Below are 14525 nucleotides of genomic sequence, written 5' to 3' on the forward strand. Positions count from 1 at the left end.
GAATATAGGATTCATACAGTGTTTCATGTGATCTTAACTCAAATTAAGGATTTCCCTTATCTTAGCTACCTTTTCTACACTAAGAACTGACTTGGAGAATCTCTTTCAGCTGTTCTAAAAGAGTTCGCATCTGTTTACAGTCATTTTCTCTGAATTATCCATGTTTTCATGTAGTTTCCTATATTCTGCCTTCCGGTCCAAGTATAAGCTTTGCCCACTTTATCAAACAACTTCCTACACACTGTTATGAACTGAGGCAGCTTGGGAACTTTGTCTCTCAACTGTGTTATAGAGTGTAGTACAACATTTCAGTGAAGTGTAAGGCTTTCCAAAGCTGCCGAACGTGTTTCTTTCTCTATTTCAATGGTATTCTGACTTGTATAACACACATTTACCACTCTAGAGTCATTTAAGTAAAGAATATAGGATACATACAGTGTTTCATGTGATCTTAACTCGAATTAACGATTTCCCTTATCTTAGCTACCTTTTCTACACTAAGAACTGACTTGGAGAATCTCTTTCAGCTGTTCTAAACGAGTTCTCATCTGTTTACAGTCATTTTCTCTGAATTATCCATGTTTTCATGTAGTTTCCTATATTCTGCCTTCCGGTCCAAGTATAAGCTTTGCCCACTTTATCAAACAACTTCCTACACACTGTTATGAACTGAGGCAGCTTGGGAACTTTGTCTCTCAACTGTGTTATAGAGTGTAGTACAACATTTCAGTGAAGTGTAAGGCTTTCCAAAGCTGCCGAACGTGTTTCTTTCTCTATTTCAATGGTATTCTGACTTGTATAACACACATTTACCACTCTAGAGTCATTTAAGTAAAGAATATAGGATTCATACAGTGTTTCATGTGATCTTAACTCGAATTAAGGATTTCCCTTATCTTAGCTACCTTTTCTACACTAAGAACTGACTTGGAGAATCTCTTTCAGCTGTTCTAAACGAGTTCTCATCTGTTTACAGTCATTTTCTCTGAATTATCCATGTGTTCATGTAGTTTCCTATATTCTGCCTTCTGGTCCAAGTATAAGCTTTACCCACTTTATCAAACAACTTCCTACACACTGTTATGAACTGAGGCAGCTTGGGAACATTGTCTCTCAACTGTGTTATAGAGTGTAGTACTACATTTCAGTGAAGTGTAAGGCTTTCCAAAGCTGCCCAACGTGTTTCTTTCTCTATTTCAATGGTATTCTGACTTGTATAACACACATTTACCACTCTAGAGTCCTTTAAGTAAAGAATATAGGATTGATACAGTGTTTCATGTGATCTTAACTCAATTTAGGATTTCCCATATCTTAGCTACCTTTTCTATACTAACAACTGACTTGAAGAATCTCTTTCAGCTGTTCTAAATGAGTTCTCATCTTTTTACAGTCATTTTCTCTGAATTATCCATGTTTTCATGTAGTTTCCTATATTCTGCCTTCTTGTCCAAGTATAACCTTTGCCCACTTCATCAAACAACTTCCTACACACTGTTATGAACTGAGGCAGCTTGGGAACATTGTCTCTCAACTGTGTTATAGAGTGTAGTTCAACATTTCAGTGAAGTGTAAGGCTTTCCAAAGCTGCCGAACGTGTTCCTTTCTCTATTTCAATGGTATTCTGACTTGTATAACACACATTTACCACTCTAGAGTCCTTTAGGGAAAGAATATAGGATTCATACAGTGTTTCATGTGATCTTAACTCGAATTAAGGATTTCCCTTATCTTAGCTACCTTTTCTACACTAAGAACTGACTTGGAGAATCTCTTTCAGCTGTTCTAAAAGAGTTCTCATCTGTTTACAGTCATTTTCTCTGAATTATCCATGTTTTCATGTAGTTTACTATATTCTGGCTTCCGGTCCAAGTATAAGCTTTGCCCACTTTATCAAACAACTTCCTACACACTGTTATGAACTGAGGCAGCTTGGGAACTTTGTCTCTCAACTGTGTTATAGAGTGTAGTACAACATTTCAGTGAAGTGTAAGGCTTTCCAAAACTGCCGAACGTGTTTCTTTCTCTATTTCAATGGTATTCTGACTTGTATAACACACATTTACCACTCTAGAGTCATTTAAGTAAAGAATATAGGATTCATACAGTGTTTCATGTGATCTTAACTCGAATTAAGGATTTCCCTTATCTTAGCTACCTTTTCTACACTAAGAACTGACTTGGAGAATCTCTTTCAGCTGTTCTAAACGAGTTCTCATCTGTTTATAGTCATTTTCTCTGAATTATCCATGTTTTCATGTAGTTTCCTATATTCTGCCTTCTGGTCCAAGTATAAGCTTTGCCCACTTTATCAAACAACTTCCTACACACTGTTATGAACTGAGGCAGCTTGGGAACATTGTCTCTCTCAACTGTGTTATAGAGTGTAGTTCAACATTTCAGTGAAGTGTAAGGATTTCCAAAGCTCCCGAACGTGTTCCTTTCTCTATTTCAATGGTATTCTGATTTGTATAACACACATTTCCCACTCTAGAGTCCTTTAGGGAAAGAATATAGGATTCATACAGTGTTTCATGTGATCTTATCTCGAATTAATGATTTCCCTTATCTTAGCTACCTTTTCTACACTAAGAACAGACTTGGAGAATCTCTTTCAGCTGTTCTAAACGAGTTCTCATCTGTTTACAGTCATTTTCTCTGAATTATCCATGTTTTCATGTAGTTTCCTATATTCTGCCTTCTGGTCCAAGTGTAAGCTTTGCCCAGTTTATCAAACAACTTCCTACACACTGTTATGAACTGAGGCAGCTTGGGAACATTGTCTCTCAACTGTGTTATAGAGTGTAGTACTACATTTCAGTGAAGTGTAAGGCTTTCCAAAGCTGCCCAACGTGTTTCTTTCTCTATTTCAATGGTATTCTGACTTGTATAACACACATTTACCACTCTAGAGTCCTTTAAGTAAAGAATATAGGATTGATACAGTGTTTCATGTGATCTTAACTCAATTTAGGATTTCCCATATCTTAGCTACCTTTTCTATACTAACAACTGACTTGAAGAATCTCTTTCAGCTGTTCTAAATGAGTTCTCATCTTTTTACAGTCATTTTCTCTGAATTATCCATGTTTTCATGTAGTTTCCTATATTCTGCCTTCTTGTCCAAGTATAACCTTTGCCCACTTCATCAAACAACTTCCTACACACTGTTATGAACTGAGGCAGCTTGGGAACATTGTCTCTCAACTGTGTTATAGAGTGTAGTTCAACATTTCAGTGAAGTGTAAGGCTTTCCAAAGCTGCCCAACGTGTTTCTTTCTCTATTTCAATGGTATTCTGACTTGTATAACACACATTTACCACTCTAGAGTCCTTTAAGTAAAGAATATAGGATTGATACAGTGTTTCATGTGATCTTAACTCAATTTAGGATTTCCCATATCTTAGCTACCTTTTCTATACTAACAACTGACTTGAAGAATCTCTTTCAGCTGTTCTAAATGAGTTCTCATCTTTTTACAGTCATTTTCTCTGAATTATCCATGTTTTCATGTAGTTTCCTATATTCTGCCTTCTTGTCCAAGTATAACCTTTGCCCACTTCATCAAACAACTTCCTACACACTGTTATGAACTGAGGCAGCTTGGGAACATTGTCTCTCAACTGTGTTATAGAGTGTAGTTCAACATTTCAGTGAAGTGTAAGGCTTTCCAAAGCTGCCGAACGTGTTCCTTTCTCTATTTCAATGGTATTCTGACTTGTATAACACACATTTACCACTCTAGAGTCCTTTAGGGAAAGAATATAGGATTCATACAGTGTTTCATGTGATCTTAACTCGAATTAAGGATTTCCCTTATCTTAGCTACCTTTTCTACACTAAGAACTGACTTGGAGAATCTCTTTCAGCTGTTCTAAAAGAGTTCTCATCTGTTTACAGTCATTTTCTCTGAATTATCCATGTTTTCATGTAGTTTACTATATTCTGGCTTCCGGTCCAAGTATAAGCTTTGCCCACTTTATCAAACAACTTCCTACACACTGTTATGAACTGAGGCAGCTTGGGAACTTTGTCTCTCAACTGTGTTATAGAGTGTAGTACAACATTTCAGTGAAGTGTAAGGCTTTCCAAAACTGCCGAACGTGTTTCTTTCTCTATTTCAATGGTATTCTGACTTGTATAACACACATTTACCACTCTAGAGTCATTTAAGTAAAGAATATAGGATTCATACAGTGTTTCATGTGATCTTAACTCGAATTAAGGATTTCCCTTATCTTAGCTACCTTTTCTACACTAAGAACTGACTTGGAGAATCTCTTTCAGCTGTTCTAAACGAGTTCTCATCTGTTTATAGTCATTTTCTCTGAATTATCCATGTTTTCATGTACTTTCCTATATTCTGCCTTCTGGTCCAAGTATAAACTTTGCCCACTTTATCAAACAACTTCCTACACACTCTTATGAACTGAGGCAGCTTGGGAACATTGTCTCTCTCAACTGTGTTATAGAGTGTAGTTCAACATTTCAGTGAAGTGTAAGGATTTCCAAAGCTGCCGAACGTGTTCCTTTCTCTATTTCAATGGTATTCTGATTTGTATAACACACATTTCCCACTCTAGAGTCCTTTAGGGAAAGAATATAGGATTCATACAGTGTTTCATGTGATCTTATCTCGAATTAAGGATTTCTCTTATCTTAGCTACCTTTTCTACACTAAGAACAGACTTGGAGAATCTCTTTCAGCTGTTCTAAACGAGTTCTCATCTCTTTACAGTCATTTTCTCTGAATTATCCATGTTTTCATGTAGTTTCCTATATTCTGCCTTCTGGTCCAAGTGTAAGCTTTGCCCAGTTTATCAAACAACTTCCTACACACTGTTATGAACTGAGGCAGCTTGGGAACATTGTCTCTCAACTGTGTTATAGAGTGTAGTACTACATTTCAGTGAAGTGTAAGGCTTTCCAAAGCTGCCCAACGTGTTTCTTTCTCTATTTCAATGGTATTCTGACTTGTATAACACACATTTACCACTCTAGAGTCCTTTAGGGAAAGAATATAGGATTCATACAGTGTTTCATGTGATCTTAACTCGAATTAAGGATTTCCCTTATCTTAGCTACCTTTTCTACACTAAGAACTGACTTGGAGAATCTCTTTCAGCTGTTCTAAAAGAGTTCTCATCTGTTTACAGTCATTTTCTCTGAATTATCCATGTTTTCATGTAGTTTACTATATTCTGGCTTCCGGTCCAAGTATAAGCTTTGCCCACTTTATCAAACAACTTCCTACACACTGTTATGAACTGAGGCAGCTTGGGAACTTTGTCTCTCAACTGTGTTATAGAGTGTAGTACAACATTTCAGTGAAGTGTAAGGCTTTCCAAAACTGCCGAACGTGTTTCTTTCTCTATTTCAATGGTATTCTGACTTGTATAACACACATTTACCACTCTAGAGTCATTTAAGTAAAGAATATAGGATTCATACAGTGTTTCATGTGATCTTAACTCGAATTAAGGATTTCCCTTATCTTAGCTACCTTTTCTACACTAAGAACTGACTTGGAGAATCTCTTTCAGCTGTTCTAAACGAGTTCTCATCTGTTTATAGTCATTTTCTCTGAATTATCCATGTTTTCATGTAGTTTCCTATATTCTGCCTTCTGGTCCAAGTATAAGCTTTGCCCACTTTATCAAACAACTTCCTACACACTGTTATGAACTGAGGCAGCTTGGGAACATTGTCTCTCTCAACTGTGTTATAGAGTGTAGTTCAACATTTCAGTGAAGTGTAAGGATTTCCAAAGCTGCCGAACGTGTTCCTTTCTCTATTTCAATGGTATTCTGATTTGTATAACACACATTTCCCACTCTAGAGTCCTTTAGGGAAAGAATATAGGATTCATACAGTGTTTCATGTGATCTTATCTCGAATTAATGATTTCCCTTATCTTAGCTACCTTTTCTACACTAAGAACAGACTTGGAGAATCTCTTTCAGCTGTTCTAAACGAGTTCTCATCTGTTTACAGTCATTTTCTCTGAATTATCCATGTTTTCATGTAGTTTCCTATATTCTGCCTTCTGGTCCAAGTGTAAGCTTTGCCCAGTTTATCAAACAACTTCCTACACACTGTTATGAACTGAGGCAGCTTGGGAACATTGTCTCTCAACTGTGTTATAGAGTGTAGTACTACATTTCAGTGAAGTGTAAGGCTTTCCAAAGCTGCCCAACGTGTTTCTTTCTCTATTTCAATGGTATTCTGACTTGTATAACACACATTTACCACTCTAGAGTCCTTTAAGTAAAGAATATAGGATTGATACAGTGTTTCATGTGATCTTAACTCAATTTAGGATTTCCCATATCTTAGCTACCTTTTCTATACTAACAACTGACTTGAAGAATCTCTTTCAGCTGTTCTAAATGAGTTCTCATCTTTTTACAGTCATTTTCTCTGAATTATCCATGTTTTCATGTAGTTTCCTATATTCTGCCTTCTTGTCCAAGTATAACCTTTGCCCACTTCATCAAACAACTTCCTACACACTGTTATGAACTGAGGCAGCTTGGGAACATTGTCTCTCAACTGTGTTATAGAGTGTAGTTCAACATTTCAGTGAAGTGTAAGGCTTTCCAAAGCTGCCCAACGTGTTTCTTTCTCTATTTCAATGGTATTCTGACTTGTATAACACACATTTACCACTCTAGAGTCCTTTAAGTAAAGAATATAGGATTGATACAGTGTTTCATGTGATCTTAACTCAATTTAGGATTTCCCATATCTTAGCTACCTTTTCTATACTAACAACTGACTTGAAGAATCTCTTTCAGCTGTTCTAAATGAGTTCTCATCTTTTTACAGTCATTTTCTCTGAATTATCCATGTTTTCATGTAGTTTCCTATATTCTGCCTTCTTGTCCAAGTATAACCTTTGCCCACTTCATCAAACAACTTCCTACACACTGTTATGAACTGAGGCAGCTTGGGAACATTGTCTCTCAACTGTGTTATAGAGTGTAGTTCAACATTTCAGTGAAGTGTAAGGCTTTCCAAAGCTGCCGAACGTGTTCCTTTCTCTATTTCAATGGTATTCTGACTTGTATAACACACATTTACCACTCTAGAGTCCTTTAGGGAAAGAATATAGGATTCATACAGTGTTTCATGTGATCTTAACTCGAATTAAGGATTTCCCTTATCTTAGCTACCTTTTCTACACTAAGAACTGACTTGGAGAATCTCTTTCAGCTGTTCTAAAAGAGTTCTCATCTGTTTACAGTCATTTTCTCTGAATTATCCATGTTTTCATGTAGTTTACTATATTCTGGCTTCCGGTCCAAGTATAAGCTTTGCCCACTTTATCAAACAACTTCCTACACACTGTTATGAACTGAGGCAGCTTGGGAACTTTGTCTCTCAACTGTGTTATAGAGTGTAGTACAACATTTCAGTGAAGTGTAAGGCTTTCCAAAACTGCCGAACGTGTTTCTTTCTCTATTTCAATGGTATTCTGACTTGTATAACACACATTTACCACTCTAGAGTCATTTAAGTAAAGAATATAGGATTCATACAGTGTTTCATGTGATCTTAACTCGAATTAAGGATTTCCCTTATCTTAGCTACCTTTTCTACACTAAGAACTGACTTGGAGAATCTCTTTCAGCTGTTCTAAACGAGTTCTCATCTGTTTATAGTCATTTTCTCTGAATTATCCATGTTTTCATGTACTTTCCTATATTCTGCCTTCTGGTCCAAGTATAAACTTTGCCCACTTTATCAAACAACTTCCTACACACTCTTATGAACTGAGGCAGCTTGGGAACATTGTCTCTCTCAACTGTGTTATAGAGTGTAGTTCAACATTTCAGTGAAGTGTAAGGATTTCCAAAGCTGCCGAACGTGTTCCTTTCTCTATTTCAATGGTATTCTGATTTGTATAACACACATTTCCCACTCTAGAGTCCTTTAGGGAAAGAATATAGGATTCATACAGTGTTTCATGTGATCTTATCTCGAATTAAGGATTTCTCTTATCTTAGCTACCTTTTCTACACTAAGAACAGACTTGGAGAATCTCTTTCAGCTGTTCTAAACGAGTTCTCATCTCTTTACAGTCATTTTCTCTGAATTATCCATGTTTTCATGTAGTTTCCTATATTCTGCCTTCTGGTCCAAGTGTAAGCTTTGCCCAGTTTATCAAACAACTTCCTACACACTGTTATGAACTGAGGCAGCTTGGGAACATTGTCTCTCAACTGTGTTATAGAGTGTAGTACTACATTTCAGTGAAGTGTAAGGCTTTCCAAAGCTGCCCAACGTGTTTCTTTCTCTATTTCAATGGTATTCTGACTTGTATAACACACATTTACCACTCTAGAGTCCTTTAAGTAAAGAATATAGGATTGATACAGTGTTTCATGTGATCTTAACTCAATTTAGGATTTCCCATATCTTAGCTACCTTTTCTATACTAACAACTGACTTGAAGAATCTCTTTCAGCTGTTCTAAATGCGTTCTCATCTTTTTACAGTCATTTTCTCTGAATTATCCATGTTTTCATGTAGTTTCCTATATTCTGCCTTCTTGTCCAAGTATAACCTTTGCCCACTTCATCAAACAACTTCCTACACACTGTTATGAACTGAGGCAGCTTGGGAACATTGTCTCTCAACTGTGTTATAGAGTGTAGTTCAACATTTCAGTGAAGTGTAAGGCTTTCCAAAGCTGCCGAACGTGTTCCTTTCTCTATTTCAATGGTATTCTGACTTGTATAACACACATTTACCACTCTAGAGTCCTTTAGGGAAAGAATATAGGATTCATACAGTGTTTCATGTGATCTTAACTCGAATTAAGGATTTCCCTTATCTTAGCTACCTTTTCTACACTAAGAACTGACTTGGAGAATCTCTTTCAGCTGTTCTAAACGAGTTCTCATCTGTTTACAGTCATTTTCTCTGAATTATCCATGTTTTCATGTAGTTTCCTATATTCTGCCTTCTGGTCCAAGTGTAAGCTTTGCCCAGTTTATCAAACAACTTCCTACACACTGTTATGAAATGAGGCAGCTTGGGAACATTGTCTCTCAACTGTGTTATAGAGTGTAGTACTACATTTCAGTGAAGTGTAAGGCTTTCCAAAGCTGCCCAACGTGTTTCTTTCTCTATTTCAATGGTATTCTGACTTGTATAACACACATTTACCACTCTAGAGTCCTTTAAGTAAAGAATATAGGATTGATACAGTGTTTTATGTGATCTTAACTCAATTTAGGATTTCCCATATCTTAGCTACCTTTTCTATACTAACAACTGACTTGAAGAATCTCTTTCAGCTGTTCTAAATGAGTTCTCATCTTTTTACAGTCATTTTCTCTGAATTATCCATGTTTTCATGTAGTTTCCTATATTCTGCCTTCTTGTCCAAGTATAACCTTTGCCCACTTCATCAAACAACTTCCTACACACTGTTATGAACTGAGGCAGCTTGGGAACATTGTCTCTCAACTGTGTTATAGAGTGTAGTTCAACATTTCAGTGAAGTGTAAGGCTTTCCAAAGCTGCCGAACGTGTTCCTTTCTCTATTTCAATGGTATTCTGACTTGTATAACACACATTTACCACTCTAGAGTCCTTTAGGGAAAGAATATAGGATTCATACAGTGTTTCATGTGATCTTAACTCAAATTAAGGATTTCCCTTATCTTAGCTACCTTTTCTACACTAAGAACTGACTTGGAGAATCTCTTTCAGCTGTTCTAAAAGAGTTCGCATCTGTTTACAGTCATTTTCTCTGAATTATCCATGTTTTCATGTAGTTTCCTATATTCTGCCTTCCGGTCCAAGTATAAGCTTTGCCCACTTTATCAAACAACTTCCTACACACTGTTATGAACTGAGGCAGCTTGGGAACTTTGTCTCTCAACTGTGTTATAGAGTGTAGTACAACATTTCAGTGAAGTGTAAGGCTTTCCAAAGCTGCCGAACGTGTTTCTTTCTCTATTTCAATGGTATTCTGACTTGTATAACACACATTTACCACTCTAGAGTCATTTAAGTAAAGAATATAGGATACATACAGTGTTTCATGTGATCTTAACTCGAATTAACGATTTCCCTTATCTTAGCTACCTTTTCTACACTAAGAACTGACTTGGAGAATCTCTTTCAGCTGTTCTAAACGAGTTCTCATCTGTTTACAGTCATTTTCTCTGAATTATCCATGTTTTCATGTAGTTTCCTATATTCTGCCTTCCGGTCCAAGTATAAGCTTTGCCCACTTTATCAAACAACTTCCTACACACTGTTATGAACTGAGGCAGCTTGGGAACTTTGTCTCTCAACTGTGTTATAGAGTGTAGTACAACATTTCAGTGAAGTGTAAGGCTTTCCAAAGCTGCCGAACGTGTTTCTTTCTCTATTTCAATGGTATTCTGACTTGTATAACACACATTTACCACTCTAGAGTCATTTAAGTAAAGAATATAGGATTCATACAGTGTTTCATGTGATCTTAACTCGAATTAAGGATTTCCCTTATCTTAGCTACCTTTTCTACACTAAGAACTGACTTGGAGAATCTCTTTCAGCTGTTCTAAACGAGTTCTCATCTGTTTACAGTCATTTTCTCTGAATTATCCATGTGTTCATGTAGTTTCCTATATTCTGCCTTCTGGTCCAAGTATAAGCTTTACCCACTTTATCAAACAACTTCCTACACACTGTTATGAACTGAGGCAGCTTGGGAACATTGTCTCTCAACTGTGTTATAGAGTGTAGTACTACATTTCAGTGAAGTGTAAGGCTTTCCAAAGCTGCCCAACGTGTTTCTTTCTCTATTTCAATGGTATTCTGACTTGTATAACACACATTTACCACTCTAGAGTCCTTTAAGTAAAGAATATAGGATTGATACAGTGTTTCATGTGATCTTAACTCAATTTAGGATTTCCCATATCTTAGCTACCTTTTCTATACTAACAACTGACTTGAAGAATCTCTTTCAGCTGTTCTAAATGAGTTCTCATCTTTTTACAGTCATTTTCTCTGAATTATCCATGTTTTCATGTAGTTTCCTATATTCTGCCTTCTTGTCCAAGTATAACCTTTGCCCACTTCATCAAACAACTTCCTACACACTGTTATGAACTGAGGCAGCTTGGGAACATTGTCTCTCAACTGTGTTATAGAGTGTAGTTCAACATTTCAGTGAAGTGTAAGGCTTTCCAAAGCTGCCGAACGTGTTCCTTTCTCTATTTCAATGGTATTCTGACTTGTATAACACACATTTACCACTCTAGAGTCCTTTAGGGAAAGAATATAGGATTCATACAGTGTTTCATGTGATCTTAACTCGAATTAAGGATTTCCCTTATCTTAGCTACCTTTTCTACACTAAGAACTGACTTGGAGAATCTCTTTCAGCTGTTCTAAAAGAGTTCTCATCTGTTTACAGTCATTTTCTCTGAATTATCCATGTTTTCATGTAGTTTACTATATTCTGGCTTCCGGTCCAAGTATAAGCTTTGCCCACTTTATCAAACAACTTCCTACACACTGTTATGAACTGAGGCAGCTTGGGAACTTTGTCTCTCAACTGTGTTATAGAGTGTAGTACAACATTTCAGTGAAGTGTAAGGCTTTCCAAAACTGCCGAACGTGTTTCTTTCTCTATTTCAATGGTATTCTGACTTGTATAACACACATTTACCACTCTAGAGTCATTTAAGTAAAGAATATAGGATTCATACAGTGTTTCATGTGATCTTAACTCGAATTAAGGATTTCCCTTATCTTAGCTACCTTTTCTACACTAAGAACTGACTTGGAGAATCTCTTTCAGCTGTTCTAAACGAGTTCTCATCTGTTTATAGTCATTTTCTCTGAATTATCCATGTTTTCATGTAGTTTCCTATATTCTGCCTTCTGGTCCAAGTATAAGCTTTGCCCACTTTATCAAACAACTTCCTACACACTGTTATGAACTGAGGCAGCTTGGGAACATTGTCTCTCTCAACTGTGTTATAGAGTGTAGTTCAACATTTCAGTGAAGTGTAAGGATTTCCAAAGCTGCCGAACGTGTTCCTTTCTCTATTTCAATGGTATTCTGATTTGTATAACACACATTTCCCACTCTAGAGTCCTTTAGGGAAAGAATATAGGATTCATACAGTGTTTCATGTGATCTTATCTCGAATTAATGATTTCCCTTATCTTAGCTACCTTTTCTACACTAAGAACAGACTTGGAGAATCTCTTTCAGCTGTTCTAAACGAGTTCTCATCTGTTTACAGTCATTTTCTCTGAATTATCCATGTTTTCATGTAGTTTCCTATATTCTGCCTTCTGGTCCAAGTGTAAGCTTTGCCCAGTTTATCAAACAACTTCCTACACACTGTTATGAACTGAGGCAGCTTGGGAACATTGTCTCTCAACTGTGTTATAGAGTGTAGTACTACATTTCAGTGAAGTGTAAGGCTTTCCAAAGCTGCCCAACGTGTTTCTTTCTCTATTTCAATGGTATTCTGACTTGTATAACACACATTTACCACTCTAGAGTCCTTTAAGTAAAGAATATAGGATTGATACAGTGTTTCATGTGATCTTAACTCAATTTAGGATTTCCCATATCTTAGCTACCTTTTCTATACTAACAACTGACTTGAAGAATCTCTTTCAGCTGTTCTAAATGAGTTCTCATCTTTTTACAGTCATTTTCTCTGAATTATCCATGTTTTCATGTAGTTTCCTATATTCTGCCTTCTTGTCCAAGTATAACCTTTGCCCACTTCATCAAACAACTTCCTACACACTGTTATGAACTGAGGCAGCTTGGGAACATTGTCTCTCAACTGTGTTATAGAGTGTAGTTCAACATTTCAGTGAAGTGTAAGGCTTTCCAAAGCTGCCCAACGTGTTTCTTTCTCTATTTCAATGGTATTCTGACTTGTATAACACACATTTACCACTCTAGAGTCCTTTAAGTAAAGAATATAGGATTGATACAGTGTTTCATGTGATCTTAACTCAATTTAGGATTTCCCATATCTTAGCTACCTTTTCTATACTAACAACTGACTTGAAGAATCTCTTTCAGCTGTTCTAAATGAGTTCTCATCTTTTTACAGTCATTTTCTCTGAATTATCCATGTTTTCATGTAGTTTCCTATATTCTGCCTTCTTGTCCAAGTATAACCTTTGCCCACTTCATCAAACAACTTCCTACACACTGTTATGAACTGAGGCAGCTTGGGAACATTGTCTCTCAACTGTGTTATAGAGTGTAGTTCAACATTTCAGTGAAGTGTAAGGCTTTCCAAAGCTGCCGAACGTGTTCCTTTCTCTATTTCAATGGTATTCTGACTTGTATAACACACATTTACCACTCTAGAGTCCTTTAGGGAAAGAATATAGGATTCATACAGTGTTTCATGTGATCTTAACTCGAATTAAGGATTTCCCTTATCTTAGCTACCTTTTCTACACTAAGAACTGACTTGGAGAATCTCTTTCAGCTGTTCTAAAAGAGTTCTCATCTGTTTACAGTCATTTTCTCTGAATTATCCATGTTTTCATGTAGTTTACTATATTCTGGCTTCCGGTCCAAGTATAAGCTTTGCCCACTTTATCAAACAACTTCCTACACACTGTTATGAACTGAGGCAGCTTGGGAACTTTGTCTCTCAACTGTGTTATAGAGTGTAGTACAACATTTCAGTGAAGTGTAAGGCTTTCCAAAACTGCCGAACGTGTTTCTTTCTCTATTTCAATGGTATTCTGACTTGTATAACACACATTTACCACTCTAGAGTCATTTAAGTAAAGAATATAGGATTCATACAGTGTTTCATGTGATCTTAACTCGAATTAAGGATTTCCCTTATCTTAGCTACCTTTTCTACACTAAGAACTGACTTGGAGAATCTCTTTCAGCTGTTCTAAACGAGTTCTCATCTGTTTATAGTCATTTTCTCTGAATTATCCATGTTTTCATGTACTTTCCTATATTCTGCCTTCTGGTCCAAGTATAAACTTTGCCCACTTTATCAAACAACTTCCTACACACTCTTATGAACTGAGGCAGCTTGGGAACATTGTCTCTCTCAACTGTGTTATAGAGTGTAGTTCAACATTTCAGTGAAGTGTAAGGATTTCCAAAGCTGCCGAACGTGTTCCTTTCTCTATTTCAATGGTATTCTGATTTGTATAACACACATTTCCCACTCTAGAGTCCTTTAGGGAAAGAATATAGGATTCATACAGTGTTTCATGTGATCTTATCTCGAATTAAGGATTTCTCTTATCTTAGCTACCTTTTCTACACTAAGAACAGACTTGGAGAATCTCTTTCAGCTGTTCTAAACGAGTTCTCATCTCTTTACAGTCATTTTCTCTGAATTATCCATGTTTTCATGTAGTTTCCTATATTCTGCCTTCTGGTCCAAGTGTAAGCTTTGCCCAGTTTATCAAACAACTTCCTACACACTGTTATGAACTGAGGCAGCTTGGGAACATTGTCTCTCAACTGTGTTATAGAGTGTAGTACTACATTTCA

Source organism: Pipistrellus hanaki (assembly GCF_964339955.1).
Source record: "Pipistrellus hanaki genome assembly, contig: scaffold_45, whole genome shotgun sequence".
Classification (NCBI taxonomy): Eukaryota; Metazoa; Chordata; class Mammalia; order Chiroptera; family Vespertilionidae; genus Pipistrellus; species Pipistrellus hanaki.